General features: G+C 47.6%; 1 protein-coding gene across 4 annotated transcripts in view; it reads left to right on the forward strand.

The window, feature by feature from the left end:
• CEP112 (centrosomal protein 112) overlaps positions 1-23397 on the forward strand; it is a 2536355-nt gene that overhangs the window by 830667 nt on the left and 1682291 nt on the right. The window lies entirely within an intron of this gene.

Raw genomic sequence — 23397 nt, forward strand, 5'->3', positions numbered from 1 at the left:
CCTCCAAGAGCTTTTCCATCTGGGTGCATGACTCTGTAATATTCTCCACCTTGTCTTCCGTATGAGAAATGCGTTGCTCTGCTTCTTTTATGCAGACGCCATGTTTATCTAGCTTCGCCGTCATGGTATCCATACGTAGATTCAAATTGTCTATTTTACTGTCAATGGTATGTAGACTTTGCTGCATGGCCAGCATCATTTTCTCCAACTTGCTACTGCTGCCTGCCTTTAGCTCCATCTCAGTGTCCGAGGCCACCTGCATTTGCGTTTTTTTGGGGCGCTTAGATTCAAACGAAAGTTTAGGCTGCAACTGTTTATCTGGCTTGCCCATCGTTCCACTGGGCGCCGGGCACATGAGCGCGCTGCAACCGCTCGGGCCCAGTCTAGACTGCGCCAATGGAGATTCAGGGGAGCGGAGACCAGCAGTCCCAGGACAGAAGTACACCCAACTGAAAGACCAGCAGGGCACCTTTGCAGTCCAAAAGTCCACAGGACGCAGCGCCACGAGGTTCAGAAGCCAGGCACCATATAGCAGCACAGTTATGGTGGGACCTATCTCCTCACTCCAGAGAGCGTTCCAGCTGAGGTCCCAAGCGATAAGATGCACCAGCCCCTGGCTCCACCGCACCCGGCCCGCGCGCTATTGCCTCCACAGGGCAAGAGGAACACACGGCAGGCAGAGCTCCAGCGCACAGCCAGGGATCCACAGTATAGCACACGAGTGCACTAAGGAAGATGGCAGCCAGCGAGGCAGTCGGCGCTGCCCCCCACCCCAGCTGTAGACGAGAGCCCGAGGGTCGGAGGGGCCAGAGGCAGACCCACAGCGCTTCTCCCCGCGGCTGCCCGCTCCACCGTGCTGCCGCTCTGCAGGAGTCCACAATGCGCGCCACACGCACCAGCGGTGAGGCCGCGATCGCATGAGCCGGAGCGGCCCGTGTCACTCACCCGCCGCCGCCCGGGCCACGTCTTCCACCGGTAGATGCCGCCAGCCGCGTCCCAACCTCAGAGTCGTAGCCAACCAGCAGTCAGGGACAGCAAGGCTCCGCCGCAGTCGTCCACGTGTGTTCCGCCAGGCAGCAGCGCATCCACGCCTCAGCACACACCGGGAGCCTCGCTCGGCTCCGTAGCAGCCGCCGGCCCGCCCACCAGCACACAACAGCGATCTCCGCCGGGGCTCTCCGCCTCCGCCCCCACCGTGGTTTCCAGCAGGCAGGACCTCCAAGCCCACAGTCCAGTCCCGGATCAGAACGGCGGTCCAGTCAACGCCGCACGGCAGCCTCAGCCCCCAGGTAGGCACAGCACCACAGCCCGCTTTCACGGATCACACCAAGGCGCACGCCATTTTATCCAGCCGAGCTCCACGTTTACAGCCGAAACTGCAAGTCTGCGCGGCAAAGAAACACCGCAATCTGGGCAGCATGCACAGCAGATATCGATGCGCCGTCCCTCGTGTAAAGATGTGAAGGAGATATGCAGGATTAATAACGGATCGTCGCCCCGACCAGCAGAGCTGCACTAAAGTGCGGCCATCTTGCTTCGGGCTCGCTAGCGCCCCCTACTCTTTCGCAACCTTGGACAAATTAGGCACATCAGACTTTTTTGCCTGCCTGATTCTCGCCTGTAAAACCTGTCGCAAATTGGTCAGACAAATGGCTTGCATGCATTTTTTGTGAACTTCGGGATGGAGAATAACATGCTCTATTAACATTAGTTCGCATTCCGAGATGCACAAAACGGAATGGAACATAAATTGCATTAATGACTGAACCCTGCCAAATCAGTACTTGCCGGGTGCGCGCTTTGTGCCCAAGAAGATGCACAATTTGGAGGCCTATCATAATAGGAGCATACTTGATGGTCCTGTTTTACTGCGCTCCCTGTGACTACATGTTTTACATCGTTTATCTTGTGTTAAACTCAAGAAGAAGAGGTGTGGCGCCGCGGCCAGGGCGACAGACTCCGGAATCTGGGCATCACGGTTCGATCCCCGGCGCCAGATTAGCCCAGCACCATGTGACTCTGGGCAATAGCTTGTTTAATCTTCCCGACCGCCCCCAGCGCCTAGAGACCCTTACGGGTTCGCGCTTTTATAAATGTGGATTATTATTTTTATTATATTATCTCTCTCTGCCTTCCTCAAGTGGCAATTATTGTTTTTTCTGTTTTTCTTTTACGACCATTTTCATTGGCTCTTGTCTGTAGAGTCGTGTAGCTGCGTTCTTTCTTCTTTTTGTCAAGTGGTGCCACATGTTGGTAGTTTGTGTTTTATTGTACAGTTCCTTAAAGTTCACCCCAGGAGATGGAAGTTGCACTCAAAACTTTTAATTAAATTGAAAATTCAGTCCCCTATGCCTCACCTTAAGAATGGGAAACCCTTTGCTGCATAACTTCAAATTTATAGGTTTGCACCGTAAATGTGGTTATTTTGATGATAGACAAAATACCGTTGTAGTGCTCTTCTTTAGAGAGATAGGCCATCAATGGCCGCGCGTTCCCCCTACAATAAAGCAGTTTTGCAATCTCCTGAAATAATAATCTTATGCACCAATAAAACTCTTGAGCCTACTTCAAAGCCAGCAAAAAATGTTTATGGAAGGAAATTTCTGAACTGAAGAAAGAGAACTCCTCTAAAGTCCTGCACACTCCCATAGGCCACAGATTGGACCCTCACTGTTCTCTTGTGTTATTACAAAAAACGGAGACATGCGAATCGTCTGAAGCTTCCTCTCTGTAAATATTTGTCAGTTAAATCAACAAATAGTGCTCAGTCTGAGCCAGGTCCTTTTCATCAGGCTGTACCGGGAGAAACGGCGCGCGCAGAGGGCGGAAGGGCGCCATCAAAGGCCCGCGCTCCTGCCGCCAACGGAGAGTGTTTTGAATAATTAGCATATGCAGCCTGTTTTTTATGCGTACCTGCAGGTATCTACCTGGATGCTCGCAGCCAGTCAGCAGGTTGAGTTTACAAACCCACCGAACCCCTCAGGCCTCGCGGATGAAATCTCTTGAAATTCGTTTCTCGTCCTGTCCTGCTGTCGACCAAAACCCTTTCGGGTACCTTTTCACCCGATGTCTAACTGTAGTTTTGGCCTTTTTAATGCCTCTTTACACACAGTACCATTAGTTGGGGTGACACAAGGGACAGCCTTCCGCGCTTCAGTAGTTTGTGTTTCACACGTCAGTTAAACTTATTTCCCCCGCTGACCGCTTAAAAACGTGTTTCAAACGTATGGAATTTCCTGGTGCTGTCTGATTGTAAAAACACACCTTTTTCAGTAAACGAGTGTAATCCCAATCTGAAATGTATAACAATATCTTGAGTTTTCATGCTGCTGTGCCTGTCGCAGCTGTGGAGTTCATAGCACTGTAAATTGGTCTGCTTACTTTAACAACCCTGCCAAGATTTGAACCTGGAAGGAACCTTTAAGATATTGATCCTAGTACGACTTTCGAGTGCCGCATTAACTTGCTGGACCATTTTACTCAATCGAGTCATTTTCGCACAAAGTATAGATGCAGATTTTGAAAAACACCGCAGAGAGCATGGGAAGTATTTGCTTTGTTTTGCCAAGGACAGTGGAACCTCGAGGGCCAGGTCCTCTTAGCTGTTTTTCCGCCAGACCCGAAGTGTCATTTTGCACACACCATTCATGTTCCCAAAACTGTGCCAATGGATCAATTTGCCGCTGTAAAATACTTGCCCAAGATCAGCGATGAGCCGGAGCAGAGCTGGGAGGCCTAGTTTGACGGCTTTGACATTGTAGACAGGCATCCCAGGGAAGGGAGATTTCTTGAAGGATTACAGGATTATGCAGACTTCATCCTCTGAGGTAAGAGAGAACACCGTGAGAGTGTTGGATGGCTGGTGAATTTTGGAGAGGGTGTCTCCAATTTGCTATTAAGGACAAATGCTTCCTCAAAGAGCGTCCTCCACAAATTTGAGATGACTTGGATTAGGATTCTGGGTCACCATTTCCCTGTTGAAGGGAAAGAGTTCTTTTGTGGAGTTAGTCTACCTCGGAAATTCGGGTTTGCAATACATCTTTTTTGCCGAATGCAGGCTGATTTATAGACTCTGGATTGTACCTTGAAGGCCATCAGATCGAGACTAGATTTCTTCCAGAGTTTTTCTACTGCTCTGGCACCACGCTTAATGGGGTGCAAACCGTTTGTGAACAATTTATTGGACTTCTGCATGCTGTGCTTACGCAGGGACAGGGGAGCAAGGGAATCCAATTTGGATGTTGTCTTTTTCAATAGGTGCAGCACGTCATTTCCATGTGTGGGTCCATGATCTGGAAAAACATATATGTATCCATAAGACCTGCTCTGATGATGTTCCAGTTTAGGAAAGAGTTGAAGACATACCTCATTAAAGAACACTACATCACAATGCAGTAACCGTCCAATAACCAGCTACTTCTTTTGTCACTCATTGACTGTATGCTTTCCTTCGACTCTGTACAGCGCTCTGCTGCCTTTTTGGCTATGTTTGTGCTATACAGATACCATATCCATACATTCATACATGTATACAGGTGTGCTAAGAAGAACTTTCTAGAAGCTTGGATACTTTGGCGCAATTGAATGAAAAGATGTGGGACTAGGTTCTTTTGATTCTTTCTGGTAGTTTTAACATGTGGGACTGAAATATGATGTTTCTTGTTATGGAGCACATTTGCCAGGATGAATCTGCTTAGAGGTTCGTCCAATCAGGAGATGTGGAAAGTCTCTTCCTATAAGCAAAGGCAGGGAATAGTGGTGAAGATGAGATCAAGACAGTGACCGCCTGAGTGTGTGTGGCCATTGACCAGCTAGTTGAAGCTCAGGATGTCCATGTATTTGATGAGATTCTGGCTGTAGATGTTGGATGTGCTTTCATGCCATATGGTGAAGTCATTTAAAGTATAAGCTCAAATTGAGATGGAGGAGCCAGAAGATCAGGTGGGAAGGTGGCAAGATATTTATTTATTTAGGTTGGTAGATGGCAGCACAGATAAAGGATGAAGTGGCAGTGTAAAACACTTCTGACAACAGATGTACAAAGAATGTGGTCATGTGGCAGGAGTAGGTTATTTATGATGGGTGATGAAGAAAGAGTTGGTATACCAGGTCTAAGTGCTACCCTTTAAATTGAGGCAATGCTTGAGGATGAGTTCATGTATTTTATATGTTTTTTACAGCTGATCTGGCATTAAGAAGTGCTCCTCCTAAGACGTATGCTGCCAATGAAGGGTTGTCGGTAGAGCAGGTGAAGCGGTTGAGGGTGAATCTGGAAGGGGTGTATGTGGTCATGTAATAAGAGAAGGGGTGTTTTAGTCTAATAAAGTGGTTTGGAAAAGATAGCAGGATGAAGCAGAGTTGGTCCAGTCCGACCATTTTAGCTTGGGGTGGATGGTTTCAACATGATTACGTTTAGATTGATTGCCTTGAGTCATTACCTTGCCATTTGTACAGGTTTATAGTGAGATAAGGATGCAAACTATTATTGGGACAGAAACAAGATGGTGAACCATGAGCTGGACACATGTTTAACATCTGAAGAATTGTCTCCTGCCATGTCAGTCAAGTTTCGCAATAGTTGCATATGTTTGTGATATTGAACCACCATGTACCACATAATAACTCTTACCTTCTCGGGTAAATCTGGGGGGCTGTGTGGTGGCTCCACCTCCTGTTTTCTTGGGAAGGGGAGAGGGGTATGGAGGTTCACCCAGATATGTGTGTACAGTGTTGCAATAGCTAAAGAGCCCACTCAAAGACTACCATAATCTTGCAGTTTTTCAAGTAGAAATTGTGTGTCAACAGATTTGTTACTCTAAATAATATACACTGTTGACAGAAATTCCGTTTTGCGTGCTGGCTTTAAAATCACAATATCTAGGTCCCTTCTGTGCTACCATGGCTCATCCTCCACTTAATGCCACCTTGTACGTTCTCCCTCTGGTACCTTCAACACAAAAGCTCATCCTTGTGTACAAAGGCTTGACATTCTGTGTATGTTCAAATCGCACGACATACTTTGCTATGAATTCACTTCCAAAGCAAGCCTGGTGCGTGGTTGTGCACATTGTGTTCTGCAGTCATGAAAAAGAGTGCATGTATGTAGTGTAGTATTTGTATGGCACACATCTAGCCAGAGGCAACAGAGTGCTGAACACGGTTTAAGTGAAAAATACATTCAGCAAGTGATTTGAGAAATTGCTAATTTGTAGATTGTTGCTGCTTCATGATGTAGTTTTCTTTAGAGAGGTGCGCCTTCAACTCTTTCCTGAATTGAAGCAGAGTTGGTCCTGATGGATGCAGGGATGTTGTTGCAGATCCTGGTTGCATAGATGTTTTTTTTTTCTCTATTACTCTTCTTCGTCTCAGTTCTAAAGGGCTTCTGAATGCCGGTAAGCCGAGAGCCACCAGAGGTGAGCTAGTCATCCAGAAAGGCAAGGCGTGATGGCTTTGTAAATATGTAACTGGTTTTGGATATGGTGTTAGCTGACAAGTGAAGTCAGTAGAGTTCCATTAAGATAGGGGTGTGGTCATGTTGTTGAAAGATATGTCATGAGTAGGAGACAGGTGCTTCTGTCTTTGTGTAGGACCGCTAGCTTTCTTGTAATATCTGGTATGAACCCTTGATTTTCCATTGCTTCAGTGCTTAATTTGAGCCTGTGGTTCTGGTAATCAGCACTGGCACATAATTATCAATGCCAGCACTTGCTTTGTAGCACCTTGTAAGGTGCGTGGGTGTTTTCTTTGATCATATAGCAATTATATAGCTACCATACTATTAAATGGCTTTCTAGGAGACTACGACTAACTCTGGCGACAGGGATACGGTCCCAATCTATAACTTATCCAAATATCATGTTACTGAAACTCAAAACATTATGCTATCTAAGAGACTGTAATTTAGTCCACTGATAGGCCAAGATCCAGTGAAGACTAAAACAGAGGTTTTCCAGTTTTTCCATAAAGTACATTTAAAAATCTTTTTTTTCCGAATCAGAAGGGTCGATTGAAGACAACTTTACTGGACTCAAAAATAAATCTCGCTTATGTCTGTCTACAATAACATTGCTGTGTTCAGCTCCAGTTGGGAGGAACCTTTGCAACACCTCTGTGAAGTGTTGAAGGCCTTGCAGAGGGCAGGCCTCACTATCAAGGCAAGTAAGTGCCAGATAGGGCAGGGTTCTGTGGTGTACTTAGGACACCAGGTAGTGAGCGGCCAGGTGGCGCCCCTACAGGCAAAGATTGATACCATTCTGGCTTGGGAACCCCCCAAGACCCAGACAGGAGTGAGGGCCTTTTTAGGACTCACTGGGTATTACAGACGGTTTGTGAAGGGGTATGGCACCATTGTTGCCCCCTTGACAGAACTAATGTCATAGAAACAGCCCAAGAAGGTGATCTGGACTGATGCCTCCCAGACCGCTTTTGATGCCCTGAAGATTGCCATGTGCACGGCGCCCGTGCTCAGGGCATCTGATTTCTCCAAAGAGTTTGTAGTGCAAACATATGCTTCAGAGCATGGTGTGGAAGCAGTACTCTCACAATTGAATGACAAGGGCTTGGACCAACCCGTAGCTTTCATTAGCAGGAGGCTACTTCCCAGGGAACAGAGGTGGAGTGCAATTGAAAGGGAAGCTTTTGCTGTGGTCTGGGCACTGAAGAAGCTGAGGCCTTACTTGTTTGGGACTCACCTCCTGGTTCAGACAGACCACAGGCCCCTCAGATGGTTGATGCAGATGAGTGGTGAGAACCCAAAACTGTTGAGGTGGTCCATCTCCCTGCAGAGAATGGACTTCAGGGTGGAACACCGCCCGGGAACAGAACACGCCAATGCTGATGGTCGGTCCAGATTTTTCCGCCTTAGTGATGAGAACTCCCATGAGGGTGGGTAGTTCCCCCCCACTTTTCGTCTGGAGTGTTAGACCTGGCATTTCTTGGCGTGATTACCCCTGACTTTTTGCCTCTACCTCCTCTATTTTTGATGGATGGATTTCGTTTTACTGGCTTAGATGCTTTGGGCACTTTGCCGCTGCTGATCAGTGTCAAAGTGCAAGTGCTCCTTGTGTAAAGTGTAATGGTAATTGCTTGTCCATAATTGGTATATTTGTCTTACTAGTAAAGTCCCTAGTAAAGTGCACTATGTGTGCCAGGGCTAGTAATGCAAATGCTACTAGTGGGCCTGCAGCACTAATTGTGCCACCTACACCAGTAGCCTTAAAGAGAGAACTCAGGCCTGCCACTGCAGTACCTGCGCACAGTTTGTTAAACTGCCATGTTGTCCTGACAAGTGCACCCACTTGCCAGGCCTTACCCTTCCCTTTCTATGCACATCAGACACCCCTATGGTAGGTCCAAGGTACCCCCTGGGCATGGTGCAGTGCATGTGAAAGGTAGGACATGTACTGAGGTGTGTACCATGTCCTGACAGTGAAATACTCTCCATTTCGTTTTTCACTGTTGAAAGGCCATCTTGCCCATAGGACAGAATGGGGAGGCTGTCAAATATGTTTTCCAGTCTATCTTCCCAAAGGCTTAAGATGTGGAGGTGAAATTTAGTGTGCCTGAACTCACAATGTAATAACACATAGTTTTATGACGGTGGTTTTTGCATTGTGTGTTTAGAACCCGCTCTTTTATAAGTGGCTGGGTTTTTGTGCTCTAAACATTTCTGTGTGTCTCTGCCTGGTTGTGGATTGACTGTCTGGATTTGAAAGAGATAGGATCTGGGGAATGTCTTGACCCAGGGGAGGAGGTGAGACAGCAACAGGCTGACCTGCATCTGGAGTGTAGGGGTAGGAGTAGACCCTGGAGGTGAAGAGACCTGAGTTGCTGCCATAAAACAATGGTCCCATCTCCTGCTGAGTGATTGAGAATCCAGACCCCCACTACTAAAAGGAAGAAGGTGTCACTGGCAGGGAGGCACCCAGAACTGGTTTGAACAGGGGTCAGTGCCCCCCTGAACACAAAGAATTCAAAGGCATTTAGGGGTACAACTATGAGAGCTGAAGCCCCTGAACATTGGAATTGGATTAATCAAGACTGAAAAGGATTGAACCTACTTCGCGGTCAAGAGGAACCTCTGCCAAGGAAGAAACAGCTGAAGAGACTGAAGGAAAGGACTGACCCTTGCTGTGTGTTCTGGGGCTGGCCTGCAGTTTGCTGCTTTAACCAAGGAGAGGCTAAAGGGACTTTGCTGTGTACTGTGTCCCCCTGCTTGAAAGGACTTTGTTGTGTGCTGTGTCCTGAAGTAACTTAGCCCCAAGGGCCCGAGGAGAGCTGGCTCCCTGTTGTGGAAACTCAGGAACACAGAGGTTTCTAGGAGAGTCTCAGCGACGCTGTGTGCGTGTGCTTTTTGCAGCCTGAGACCCTTGTAAGAATTGCTCTGTGATCGTGGGCACCTGAAGTCCAAGTGAGTCTCAGCGACGCTGTGTGCGTGTGCTTTGTGCAGCCTGCGACCTTCGTGAGGATTGCTCTATTATCGTGCACACCCGGAGTCCAAGTGAGTCTCAGCGACGCTGTGTGTGTGTGCTTGTTGCAGCCTGAGACCTTCATGAGGAGTGCCCTGTGATCGTGCACACCCGAAGCTCAAGTGAATCTCAGCGATGCTGTGTGCGTGTGCCCTGTTGCAGCCTGAGATCTTCGTATCGCCAGCGGCCCGGACCGGCAGCCCCAGAGGAGCTGAGCAGCCCGCCTGAGCCCGCTGTTGCCAGAGCAGGACCTCGAACCAACCCCGTCGGGGGAGGGCCCGAGTCCCACTGCCCGGAATCCACAAAGTTGCATCGGAGGCCCAAGTCGTGGGAAGAGGAGAGGAGAGCGAGGTCGCACCCCCCAGGTAACGTGTGTCACCGCCTGGGACGGGGTGCGGGCTCGGAGAGAAACGCTCTCAGCCTCTCCTATTCTTGCAGCACACGCCTCTGCTTTGGCTCATATCGCGGCCCGTACTTGCCAAGGAGGCCGGAGTGCGCAGCTGCACTTTCGTTTACACCATACCAGTGTTGGGGGCATCTGTTGGCAGAAGCTGACCGTGAGTCAGTACGAGTGGCGGAGAGACTGCCTAAGGCACCGTGATCGGTGCTGGAGTGTATTACGCATTGCATTAGTTCTGCATTACGAACTACCTGATTATTGTATTACGCATTGCATTATTCCTGCATTACGAACTACCTGATTGTTGCATTACGTATTGCATTAGTTCTGCATTACGAACTACCTGATTGTTGCATTACGCATTGCATTATTTCTGCATTACGAACTGCCTGATTGTTGCATTACGCAGTGCATTATTTCTGCATTACGAACTGCCTGATTGTTGCATTACGCATTGCACTATTTTTGCATAATGAACTACGTGGCTGTTGCATTACGCATTGCGTTAGTTTGCATAACGAACTGCCTAATTGTTGCGTTACGCATTGCATGATTTTGGCATTATGAACTGCTTGATTGTTGCATAACAAACTGCATTATTTTTACGTTGCAAAGTGCCTGATTCTTGCATTACGAAATGCATAGCATTGCATTAGGACTGCAGTGGATCATTTAGAATTGCTCATTAATATCGCCAGAACTTACAAGGGCTGGCTGGCCTAATAACCAGCAGGAGGAATATTACAAATACGCATATGTTAGATTTATATCATGTGGTCTCATCGTATATCTTTTCATATAAATTTATACTTGTTTTCATAAAACTTTTGTGGAATCCATTTGTGGTGTCATCATTGGGTTACTGAGAGCGTGGTTGCAAATACTTTACACACTTGCCTTGAAGATAAGCCTGGCTGCTTGTTACAAGCTACCAAGGGGTGAGCGGGGGCTATCTGAGAAGGTGTCCTTCCTTTCCCTGACGTGGAGGCAAGGGTCCCTATTTGGCCTAAAGTACCTACCTCAGCCAACTAGCGACCCCAGGTCGAACAGGTTCTGATAGAGATTGACGATCTAAACACCCAAAAAATCTACTCCTACCACAATTGTGAGAAGCCAGAAAAAGAAGCCTTACATCAACTTGCCAAAAACAGTTCAATCATAATTAAACTGTCTGGTAAGGGTGGGGCCAAATTTGTGCCTGAAAATAAGACTTATCATTAGGAAGGCTTCAGTCAGTCCCAGCACACTATAGACGGATCACTGTGGATCCTACAATAGGTTAGACCAGTAAAATCAAAGAAATAACACCAGATTGCTAGGGAACAAGAGTCGACTTAATTCAAAAGAGTTTGAATTTTTAAATAAAAAGGATCCACGCATACCAATGATCTATATCCTTCCCAAAGACCCTAATAATCGTACAGGCAGACCCATCATCTCTGCACGTGGTTGCCTAGTAGAACCCCTCACACAATATATAGACACCTTCTTGAAACCGTTTTTTTGTTCTACAGAGGCATGCATGAGAAGATTCATGGATTTCATCAATAGAGTAGCAAGAAAAAGCTTCAATAATCAAGAAGAAATCCTTTTCAGCATTTGATGTAGAAACTCTCTACACTAATGTCGCCCAAGATGAGACCATAGCTGTGAATAAAGATGTGATGAACTCAGGGACACTGCCACACAAGGCCCCTACAAAACTTCTGGTAGAAATGGCATCAATTCATCTAAAAAAAGAAAAAACTTTTTTATTTAAAAATAAACTTTTTTTTCTTTCACATATCAAAAGAGCAGCACTGGGGTGCAGCTTTTCCCAGGTGGCAAACCTCTTGATGGATTTTTTTTTTTTAAACAAATGGATCTATGGCAAAGATAATCTTTTAAAACTTTTCATCAAAAAGTGGTCCCGCCATATAGTCGATGTCATCATGATTTGGTAAGGTCCTCTGACTATTCTTAATCAGTTTTAGGACTGACTTAACCATTAGACTGAGGATTTACAATGATGCATGACAAGGATAAAGTCAATTTCTTGGACCTAGCCATGGTAGTTAGAGAAGGTGAATTAAAGGTTAAATGGTAAACAAAATCAACAGATCGCAACACATTATTACACTTCACCGATGGGCACCCAAGAACATTGAAAGAAAATCTACCCTTCAGACAATTTCTCCTTATCCGAAAATATTGTACCTCTGAAGAGGACTACTTCACAAATGCCAATTCGCTTTCTAATACGCTTATCAATGGAGGATAGCACAATAAATTAGTTCAAACTTCTTTAAAAAGGGCATGTTTACCCCACATGAGATCCTTTTAGTATAAAAAAACAAGACAAGTACTTACTAATTCAATTACTTGTGTACTGAAATAAAACTGGAAAATATTATCCAGTTTTGACATCCAAAGACCTTTATTCTCCTTTAAAAAAGGAAAGAATGTGAATCAACTTCTAGTCGGATAACTAAAGGTCTCCCACAGATACTTGGCCTACCTCGGGTAGTTGACCGCTGTAGATGTCAGATTTGTGCAGCTCATAAATTTACAAGTGACACCAAAAGTATGTCACTTAGTGGAATCCTTTAATATTAGACTACATTTTCTAATTGAAATACGAAAAATGTCATCTATTTTGTAAAATGCCCTTATGAGAAGTTGTATGTAGGTCAAACCACTCAGCCAGTTAAGTCACAGATTTTACAACACAGGTACTGCATCAAGTGCTGTACACGAGCTGCACCATGAATCACTCTCAAGATGAGTTATTTTGGTCAGTGTTGTTTGTAGCGCTACGTGACCTAAGAGACAGTTCAAGTCTGTCTGCACTGCCCAAGATTAAAGCCACATTTATTAATAATGTTCATACAGCTGCTATCGGTTTGAATGATCTTCACGTGTAATGTGGTCTTTGGTATAAAATAATCACGTGTAGTCTGTCTCGGTATATGAGTTAGATAGCATGTACATGCATCTCAGCTAGTTTCCATAAAATGTGTTCTTCCCAGGGTTCAAGTACCTTTACACGTGTCTTAAGATGCTACAATTACCTAGATACATTTATTTTGTCGGAAAGGTTTTGAGTGGAAACAATGCACTGATAATGTGGAATTGTATATTAATGGCTGACCAGTATGTCCAGATTCTTATGGAGGGGTTCTTTTGTGTAGCGCCAAACTATTTGATTTTTCTTGAATATGTAATTATTAATATAATACACGTACAAGTAACAAGTCTCACACTTTATCAAGCGACTGCTATTTCCGGTATAGCACTTTATAATATCTTAGGACATTTGTTTCTATGTATTCTGATGTCTGTGGGACTATTTGGGACCAGCCTTAAACTTTATGTGGCAATATCATGTTGATTATGCTCCTGCCACACTACAAGATGGCCACCACAGTTACCGACTAATCAGGACACTCCCATTTCCAGCATGCCTCACACACGTTTTTAGGTCAAGCCTGGGCAGTACATACGCTGCTCTGCGAGGCCCACTCCCCGCCCACATTTTTCATTGGCTTGTGTCATTGTCCACTGTAAACTGTGGCTGTTCATTGGTCAGCAGGCTTAGTAGTTCCACCTTAGTACCGCCTTGACTCATTTTGTTCCTCTCCTATGGCGACAACCCGTTACGTGTGTTGTTGCTCTGTAGGCTTTAATTACAGCCTCCGAGCACTATTTTAAACTATTGCCATTGTAAATGACAATGACTTTTATTTATCTGTTTTTAAAACAACACATAAATAAAAGGCATTGTCATTTACAATGCCAATAGCTCACACTCTTGCGAGACCTATTGCATTAGAAATGCTTGTTAATAGTGTCTCCCAGCTTTCAGAACGCTGTACAGTGTCTGACACAAGCTGTGTACATTGTGTTATTTCGCTTCCCTGTCGTTCACACACGCAGAATGCATATAGCACGTGACAAAGAGCAATCAACACTTATGGGGCTTTGTTATTATGGAGTGGAATGGAGATAAGGATAGTATCCTATACCAAATTTGTAAGCAATTGTCAAGGTGTATAATTGTCCTCCTTATTCACTTCAGCTTTTCTCCTTAGAAACCTCCCCCGGTGGATCGCGTTCTATATTATGGTATGCTTTCCAGGAGACAGTTTTATCTATGTATCATGTACTTGACTTCACACTAAGCCCTTATCTTGACATATGACCGCTTATGGTAAAGTTGGTCTCTGTAGATATATGTAATATAGGTGTAAAAACATACACGTATATATGTATTTTATTGTAAAACAATTAGCAAGAATTGTTGCTATATTCTGTCTCTTAGGTTTGTGTTTTCTTGTCTTCCTTTGCCCTGAGGGTGCCTTAAAACTGTTATGGCCAAAACAGTCAACTTTAAATTTGAAGGAGTTCAGCAATAGAAATTGGTCCGGTTTGATTTGGTCTGCTATAAGGGTTGCAATAACAAGGGGCGTGTTCCCCAGAAGTCTTCTTTACATTGGGATTATCTTCAGGTGATTAAGGACTCATATGATCATATAAACACTTAACCTTCTAATATTAACGAAGCAACAAGGAACATGTAGACGCGATGAAATCCTGCTGTTAGCAAGAATTAGAATGATTAAGGTCTTTGTGATCATCCCTGTTTTCTTTGTGATTTTGTTTTCTGTTCAGAGTCCTATGCGTATTTAAATGCTAAAGAACTGTAAGCAAATATATTGCTAGACTTGCTTATTAAATCATACCATGAACAACCAAAATTTGACTCTGTCAAGTTCCCAATGAAAATTAATGATTTCATTGAATACCACTGGTTGAATTTATCCCCACTGCATTCTTTTATTGATATAATCTGCCACATGGTAGCGGTGTCTGTCTAATTTAGAGATGAGCACAACAATAGTTGTTTATTAATTCAGTATACATTAATAATTACTAATACCTGCTGCCGAAACCATTCTTATATCTTTAGAGGCGTTGCATAGTCTGAACTGTTACACTTGTTGGAATGTGATTGTTCGTAGTTGTGTTGGTACTGCCATTGGCAGCGCTGGCAGAGTCAATAGGTGCGTTGGCTTTGGCACATGTTTTTTTTACAAATCAAGCACTGCATTGACTGAACCACTTTTTTCAACTTGAGCAGGAAGTGCTTGTGCGTCCTGGAGGCAGCAAAAGGGCCACTGGGATTTGGCCATCAGAAAGTTCCATAAATGACTGTCCTCAAGCCAGGTTCTTCAAATTTAAGGTTTCTTTGCCATGTCCTTTACCCCCATTGAATTTGTTTTTCACATCCTTTTACACAATATCCAGAAGCTTCTATAACAGGGTTTACTCTGAAGGCGAAACAGTTACAGATTAGGTGGAAGCCTACCAGACAGCACAGTTGTCTGGTTTGCTAAAGACATCTTAGGGACATTGAGAAAGCTTCCCTTGGAATGCATTCTGCCCGTTGCTTACCATTGGGTTTGTGTTTTGTAACTCACATTTTCTGGCTTTCTATTTGTTTGCTTTATTTGTTTTAGGCTGTCGAGGGTGAGTTCATCCCTCCCAAGGAGCAAAGACTTTTCCTACCAACTCCCCTTCTATTCTTCAACAAGTGTTCCTTTCTGTAAAGAGGCCTGTAAATCTTGTTTGTTCATATTTTGTCACATTTGTTGTGTATTTAAAGACTGGTCAAATGTCAGGCTCTGTGTTTACTTTTCTTTCTCGGACTTCAAGTTGGGAGAATTCATGTGACAATCTTGCTGCATACTTGGGGTGGGAAAGGTTTTTTTTTAGCACACAACAACATTTAAATGAACTGTGCAAGTATTTCAGAATATATCAGAATTATAAATGCACAAATGCAGCACATTTTTTGTTAATACTTAAGTGTGTTGGAAACACATACTTTAATATGGTGTAAACAAATTAATACTCTTTTGGTGATGCCATTTCCACACATTATCGTTTGGGAGCTGTATAATTTTATTAGTAAAACTGTATGTCTGTGCAAACATAATGATCATTTCAATTGAAAATGTGTTATCTGGAATGGCGGTGTGGTACCTCACCATGCATACTCCTCTCTACTCCATTCTATCTTGCACCACTTTATGCCACTTCACTCTACTCTGCACTACTCCACTTTAAACCACTCTGCGCCACTGCACTCCACGCCTCTCAACTCTATGCCAATGCACTTTAAGCCACTCTACTCTATATCACAGTACTCTTCGCTGCTGCACTCTATACCACTCCAATCTAGGTTACTCAAATCTACTCTGAACAGCTCCACTCTACCCCACTCCGCAACACTGCACTCTGTACCACTGCACTCTGTACCACTGCACTCTGTACCACTGCACTCTGTACCACTGCACTCTGTACCACTGCACTCTGTACCACTGCACTCTGCGCCACTGCACTCTGCGCCATTGCACTCTGCGCCACTGCTCTCTGCGCCACTGCACTCTGCACCACTGCACTCTATGCCAATACACTCTATGCCAGTGCACTTTACTCTGTAAGACTTGACTCTACGCTAAACCATTATACCCCACTTTACTCTACTCAGCATCACTGTACTATATGCCATTGCACTATACACCACTTTACTCCACGCCATTACACTCTACACCAATGATCTCTACCCTGCACCGCTACTCTATTACTGCACTCTCCGCCACTCTACTCTGCATCACTGCAATCTATGCCACTACGCCAATGCACTCTACACCTCTCTGTACGACACACATCAGAAAGAAACACATAGTGATAGATTCCTTACCTTAGAATTACCCCCAGGCGTCAGGCTGGATCCGGAAAGTTTTCGTCAGCAGTACCCCTGCGCGTCGGAAGGTGGCGTTGTGCGACTCCGCGTCCGTCGTTGGCATCGTAGTCACCGAGAGGACGTTGCGTCAGCTACTTAGATGCCGCCCTTGCGCACTGACGTCAGTTCTTTCTTTTTCCACGCCAGCAAGCGCAGGTCCGGAGAGAGTGGTACCCCCATTCATTTTTTGACTGAGTTATTTCGGAGGCTTTTTGTCTCTGCTTTTACAAGTCGATCGACTCCTGGTGTCCTAGGGATGCCCGGTTTCAAGTCTTGCGGGGACTGTCATCGGATGATGTCGGTGAGGGACCCGCACCACGTGTCTCTACTGCCTGGGGCGCGGCCACGACCCCAAGTCGTGCCCCGACTGCCGGGCCATGGCGCCGAAGACTTTGCGGGAGCGGTCCAGAAAGTTGCTTGAGGTCTGGCAGTCGGCTCCGTGCCTCACAAGGCCCTGGTCCCGTGAGACGTCGAGGGACCGGTCGCGGAGCCATCACCATCGTTCTTCAGGATCGAAGTCTTCGCACTTGGGGTCAGGTAAGACGAAACACAAGAAGTCGAAGCTCGATGACTTGCGGCTGAGGGTGCGGGTGGTGCCTCCCCGTGGCTCCGGCGGAGCTTACGGTGTCGCCGTCGGCCTAACCACCCTTCCCGGGTCTGTCGGCGACTCCGGACCAGCTGCAGGAATTTCTGTCAGCCATGGCCCGCCTCTTTGGGCCGTCGGGCCCCGCTGGCGTGCCTTCGGGCCCCGCAGGCCCGACTGGGGGCCCTCACCCTTCACTGTTGGCGGCTTCGGCATCGCTGTTGGCTCCGGGCCCGGCGCCGCAGGGCCTCCAAGGATCCAGGCCTGGATCCCGGTCGATGCCGGTTGACCTCGTTACACCTCCACCGACGTCGACCCCACTGGCAATGCCTCCGACGTCGTCCGTGGCACCGGATGACGTCGCCCCTGGTATCAGCCCCGACATGGACACATAGCCGGAACGATTCCGACCCCGATGGGGCCTTTCTACCCCTATGTCCAGCCTCCTTATTTTCGGCCTGTACATCAGCCTTCGGAGGAAGGGGAGGACTGGGAGGGGTCTGAGGACCCTCTCACAGCTCAGTGTGAGTATGACCCGGACTGGGCAGAGGAACTGGGGGATGCCAGTGGTCTCGACACCTCTCCTGACCTTGGCATGCTCACTCCTCCTACTGTGGCTACGGAGGAGGGTGCTAGTTATGCAGTGGTGTTGCGTAGGGCGGCGCTGGCCCTCAACCTCCAACTCCCTACGGTGGCCGTCAGGACTAACCTCCTGACAGAAGTCCTTCAGCTGGCGCTACCTCAGCGGAGCCACTGCTGCCCTTTAATGAGGCACTTTCTTTCGTTCTTTTGGGCACCTGGTCCAGGCCCAACACAGGGGCTCCTGTGGATAGGAACGAGGCCCGATTCCATCGCCCGGCCCGAGCGACCCCATTTTCCTCTCCCAACACCCCACCCCTGAGAGCTTGGTTGTCCAAGCATCAACATCCCAGAACGCATTCCCTACTGCACCCCCGGACAGGGAATCCAAGAGACTGGAACAGTTTGAGAAGAAGATTTTTTCTTTTGCCAGTTCAGGGCTGCGGTCTGTGAACACCGCATGCCTCTTGGCCGTTATTCCCACTCTGTGTGGGATATGGTGGCACAAGTGCTGCCTCAGTATCCGGAGGAGGCACGGACAGTGCTCCCTAAGGCTATTGCTGAGGGGAGAGATGAAGCTAAGTTCACAATACGATGTGGCCTTGACACCGCCGACTCGCTGGGCAGAGCGATTTCCATGACAATGGCTCTCCGCCGCCACGCCTGGCTGAGGATTTCTCGGGGGGAAGTCCAGAACACCCTGATGGACATGTCCTTGATGGCATTCGCATTTTTGACAACAAGGCAGATAGAGCATTGGAGCATTTTAAGGATTCGTGGGCTACGGCCAAGTCCTTGGGCCTCTCGGCCACTCGCACTCGTCCACCTTCTGCTTTTTGCTCCTTTCGTGGCCACGGAAGGCGTGCCCTAGCACGTTCGCTTCAGAGCCACAGGCCGCAGCAGCAGCAGTCTCAGCGCGGCCGCGGACATGGGACCCGCAGAGGCGGGTCAGGGGGCCAGCGGGCGGGTCAGTCCACTTCCACCCCGGCCACCACTGCCCCACAACTTTCCTAGTCCGGTCTTTCAGGCCCATCAAACGCCAGACAGGTGTGGTTTACAAATAGTCCGAAAGGGCTACTCCCTCCCCTTAGAGACTACCCTTCCAGCCATGCCACCCCAGTACCACCGCATGTCAGGGAATCACTTGGCACTTCAACAGGAAGTCGCGGGCCTCTTGGCCAAGGGGGCCATCGAGCGCATTCCTGCGCCAGAAGTAGGACGTGGTTGTTATTCCCACTACTTTCTGGTGCCCAAGAAGGACAAGGGCCTGCGTCCTATCTTGGAACTCAGGGACGCCAACCGCTTCCTCCGGAAGGAGAAGTTCAAGATGCTAACTCTGGCTCAGGTCTTATCTGCTCTCGACCCTGGAGACTGGATGGTAGTGTTGGACTTGCAGGACGCATATTTCCACATTCCCGTCCTGCCGGTCAACCGGCGTTACCTGCGGTTCACAGTAGGCCACGAACATTTTCAGTTTACCGTACTCCCCTTTGACCTTACCAGCGCCCCTCGGGTGTTCACAAAAGTAATGGCGGTGGTTGCAGCTCATCTGCGCTGATCAGGGCTTCCAGTCTTCCCCTATCTCGACGACTGGCTGTTGAAGGCGGGCTCACCCCGGCAAGTTGTCTGCCACCTCCAGACTACGGCAGACCTTCTGCATTTGCTGGGGTTCTCCATCAATGTCCCGAAGTCGTACCTGATTCCCTCTCATAAGCTTCTCTTCATCGGAGCGGTTCTGGATACGACGCAGTTTCGGGCCTATCCTCCTTAACGGCCAGTCCAGGATATTCAGGCTATGACTCTGATCTTTCAGCCTCTATCCTGGGTTTCGGTCAGGATTACCCTGAGGCTGCTGGGCCTCATGGCCTCCTGCATCCTGCTGGTCACTCATGCCAGATGGCATATGCAGGCTTTACAGTGGGACCTGAAGTTCCAGTGGGCGCAGCATCAGGGGAACCTGTCCGATCACGTCCAGATCTCGGAGGGCACTGCACAGCAGCTGCAGTGGTGGCTCATGAACCGACAATGGGTCCAGGGCAGATCCCTCTCCCTTCCCCAACTGGAGCACACAGTGGTGATTGACGCATCCCTCCTGGGATGGCGGGCCACATGGGAGAGGTGGAGATCAGAGGCCTCTGTTCTCCGGCGGAGTCCAGGCCCCAGATCAACCTTCTGGAGCTTTGGGCGATCCGACTTTCACTGAAAGCATTCCTTCCCTCTGTCAAAAGGAAAGTGGTGCAGGTGTTCACAGACAGCACCACTCCCATGTCGTACTGCAACAAATAGGGCGGGGTGGGGTCGTGGACCCTATGTCAGGAGGCTCTGCGCCTCTAGACATGGCTGGAACAGCAGGGCATTTCCCTGGTGGTTCAACACCTGGCAGGTTCATTGAACGCCAGGGCGGACAAACTCAGCCGCAGGTGTATGATGGATCACAAATGGCGTTTTCATTCGGACGTGGCTCAAGGTCTCTTTCGATAGGGGAGAACCTTGGTTAGATCTATTCGCCACTGAAGAGAACGCGCAATGTCAGCAATTCTGCACGTTGGAATTTCCAAGGCGGCACTCGCTAGACGACGCTTTTCGTCGCGAGTGGAGTAGCGGTCTGTTGTACGCCTTTCCGCCTACACCACTTCTGACCAGAGTGCTGAAGATAAGGCGCGACCGGGCCCAAGTCATTCTTGTGGCTCTGGACTGGGCTCGAAGAGTTTGGTATCCCGAGCTACTCAGTATGACGATCGATCCCCCGATCCGACTGCATCTTCGGGAGGATTTTCTGTCGCAGCAGCATGGGACGGTCCTCCACCCGAACCTTTCCAGTCTCCACCCCTTTGCGTGGAGATTGAGCGGCGGCAGTTGATTCCTTTCGACTTGCCTCCAGAAGTCTGTGATGTCATTCTGGCAGCCAGGCGTCCCTCCACTAAGTTGGTATACGACTGCAGGTGGAACGAATTTGTGGCATGGTGCACAGCAAAGGCTGTGGATCCCCTTTCTGCCCCTTTTTCAAAAGTTCTTCTGTTCATTCTTTCTTTGGTCCAACAGGGCTCTGCTCTGGGCACTATCAAGGACTATCTTTCTGCTATTTCGGCCTTTCTCAAGCTCCCTGATCAGCCCTCTCTTTTCAAGTCCCCTGTTGTAAATAGATTTCTCAAAGGCATTACTCATCTTTTCCCTCCTATTCCTTTCGTAATGCCACAGTGGGACTTGAATCTGGTTCTTGCATATTTAATGTGCGCTCCCTTTGAGCCTCTTCACAACTGTCCTCTTCGTCTGCTGACTTTGAAGACTGCTTTCCTGGTTGCCATCACCTCTGTCAGGAGAGTGAGTGAGCTCAAGGCTCTTTCTTGTAAACCTCCTTTTCTATCTGTCCATCCGGACAAGGTTGTGCTCAGGACACGTCCATCCTTTCTGCCAAAGGTTGTCACTGCCTTTCACATCGGGCAGACCATCACTTTGCCCACCTTCTTTCTGCATCCTTCTAGAGAGGAAGAGAGGCTCCACCGTCTGGACCCAAAACGTGCGCTCTCGTTTTACTTCAACCGCACACAACAGTTCCGGGTGGATGACCAGCTCTTTGTTGTCTACGTTGGCGCCAAGAAAGGTTGGGCCGTACATAAGCGGACTATCTCCCAATGTGTCGTCTTATGTATTAAAGCCTATTATTCTCTGGCTAAAAAGGAAGCTCCGTTGGGGCAGCGCACCCATTACACCAGTGCGACGGCTGCCACTACGGCTTTATGGCGCGGTGTCCCCTTACAAGACATCTGTCAGGCAGCTACGTGGGCCTCGCTGCACACTTTCACTAAGCACTATTGTCTAGGCAGCCAAGTCAGGAGAGACAGCTTTTTTGGCCGTTCTGTTCTCCGTGACTTCCATGTGTGATCTTGGTTTGCAGACCCACCACCGGGGTTGGTATTGCTTGGGTATCTATTCTAAGGTAAGGAATCTATCACTATGTGTTTCTTTCAGATGAACACGTTACTTACCTTCCGTAATGATATACCTGTAAGAAACATTAGTAGTAATAGATTCCTTACCGCCCCACCCATCCTCCCCTTTCTGCGAACTGACTTCTAGGTTTAAGGTCATCCCTTTCAGGGCCCTAGTTTCAAAGCACCAGTGGTCAGTATCTTGCATGGCTCTGCGTTTTCTGGTGCGGAAAGTCATGTACAGAACTGACGTCAGTGTGCGAGGGCGTCTAAGTAGCTGCCGCAACGTCATCCCGGCGACCACAACGCCAATGTCGTACGTGAAGCCGCACAACGCCACCTTCCGACTCGCAGGGGTAAAGTTGACGAAAACTTTCCGGATCCAGTCTGACGCCTGGGGGTAATTCTAAGGTGAGGAATCTATCACTACTAATGTTTCTTACAGATATATCGTTACCGAAGGTAAGTAACTTGTTCTTCTATGCAACATTGCACACTCTGCCACTGAACTCTACGCCACTCTACTCTGCACTAATGCACTCTATGGCAATGCACGCTTACCACTCCACACAACTCTACGCCACTGCACTCTGACACTCTGTTATTCTACACCACTCTAATCTACATCACTGAATTCTACAACACTGCATTGTAGGCTGCTGAATTCTATGCTGCTGTATACTCTACCACTGCACTCTACTCCGCAACACTGTACACCAATGCACTCTGCACCAGTTCACTCTACGTCACTCCAAGCCACTTCATTCTACTCTACACCACGACACTCTCACTGCACCACTGAACTCAGCACCACTGCACTGTACACCACTGCACTCTATGCCATTGTACTCAACACAACTCTACTCTATACCACTGCACTCTACACCACTCTACGCCACTCTACTTTGAATTCTATGCTAATGCACTCTACACCACTGCACTCTATGCCATTGCACTCTACGACACTATATTCTACTCTGCACCACTCTATGCCACTGCACTCTGAACCCCTCTACTCTGCACAACTTCACTCTGTACCACTGCAGTCTACACCCAGCACTCCACCTCACTGCATTCTACTATGCAACACTCCAATCTACAACATTGGATTGTACGCCTGCTGAATTCGACGCCACTGCACTCTACACCACTATACTCTGCAACACTCTACACCATTCCACTCTACTCTAATCTACTGTATGCCGCTCTACGTGACTCCATTCTGTGCCACTCCAATATACAACACTCTGTGCCCCTCCTCTCTACAACACTTTACTCCCCTTTTCGCCATTCCACTCTGACAGTTCACACCACTGTCCTCTACACCACTAACATTTAGCCATGCTGAACAGCAGCTACGCTGGTGTACAACATGGCTAAATACAATTGACAAAGCCAATAGCTCTTGTATAGGCGAGGCCTATTGGCTTTGCCAAAGTTTTTTTTATCTGTCATAGCTTGATGTAATTTCAGTACATTGAAAGCTTGATGGTAATGAAGACGAAATATATGTAGGTATTGTTGCGCTTTTTAATTGTCTGCTATTGTTTCAGGAACAGTGCTCAGTCTGCAGAGCAACAATGGCCAAGCCACAGATTCTTAGATACCACTAATCATCTTCTGGGCATCTCTACAGTAACACCTTGAGCAGA

This window comes from Triturus cristatus, chromosome 7 (assembly GCF_964204655.1).
Source record: "Triturus cristatus chromosome 7, aTriCri1.1, whole genome shotgun sequence".
Lineage (NCBI taxonomy): Eukaryota > Metazoa > Chordata > Amphibia > Caudata > Salamandridae > Triturus > Triturus cristatus.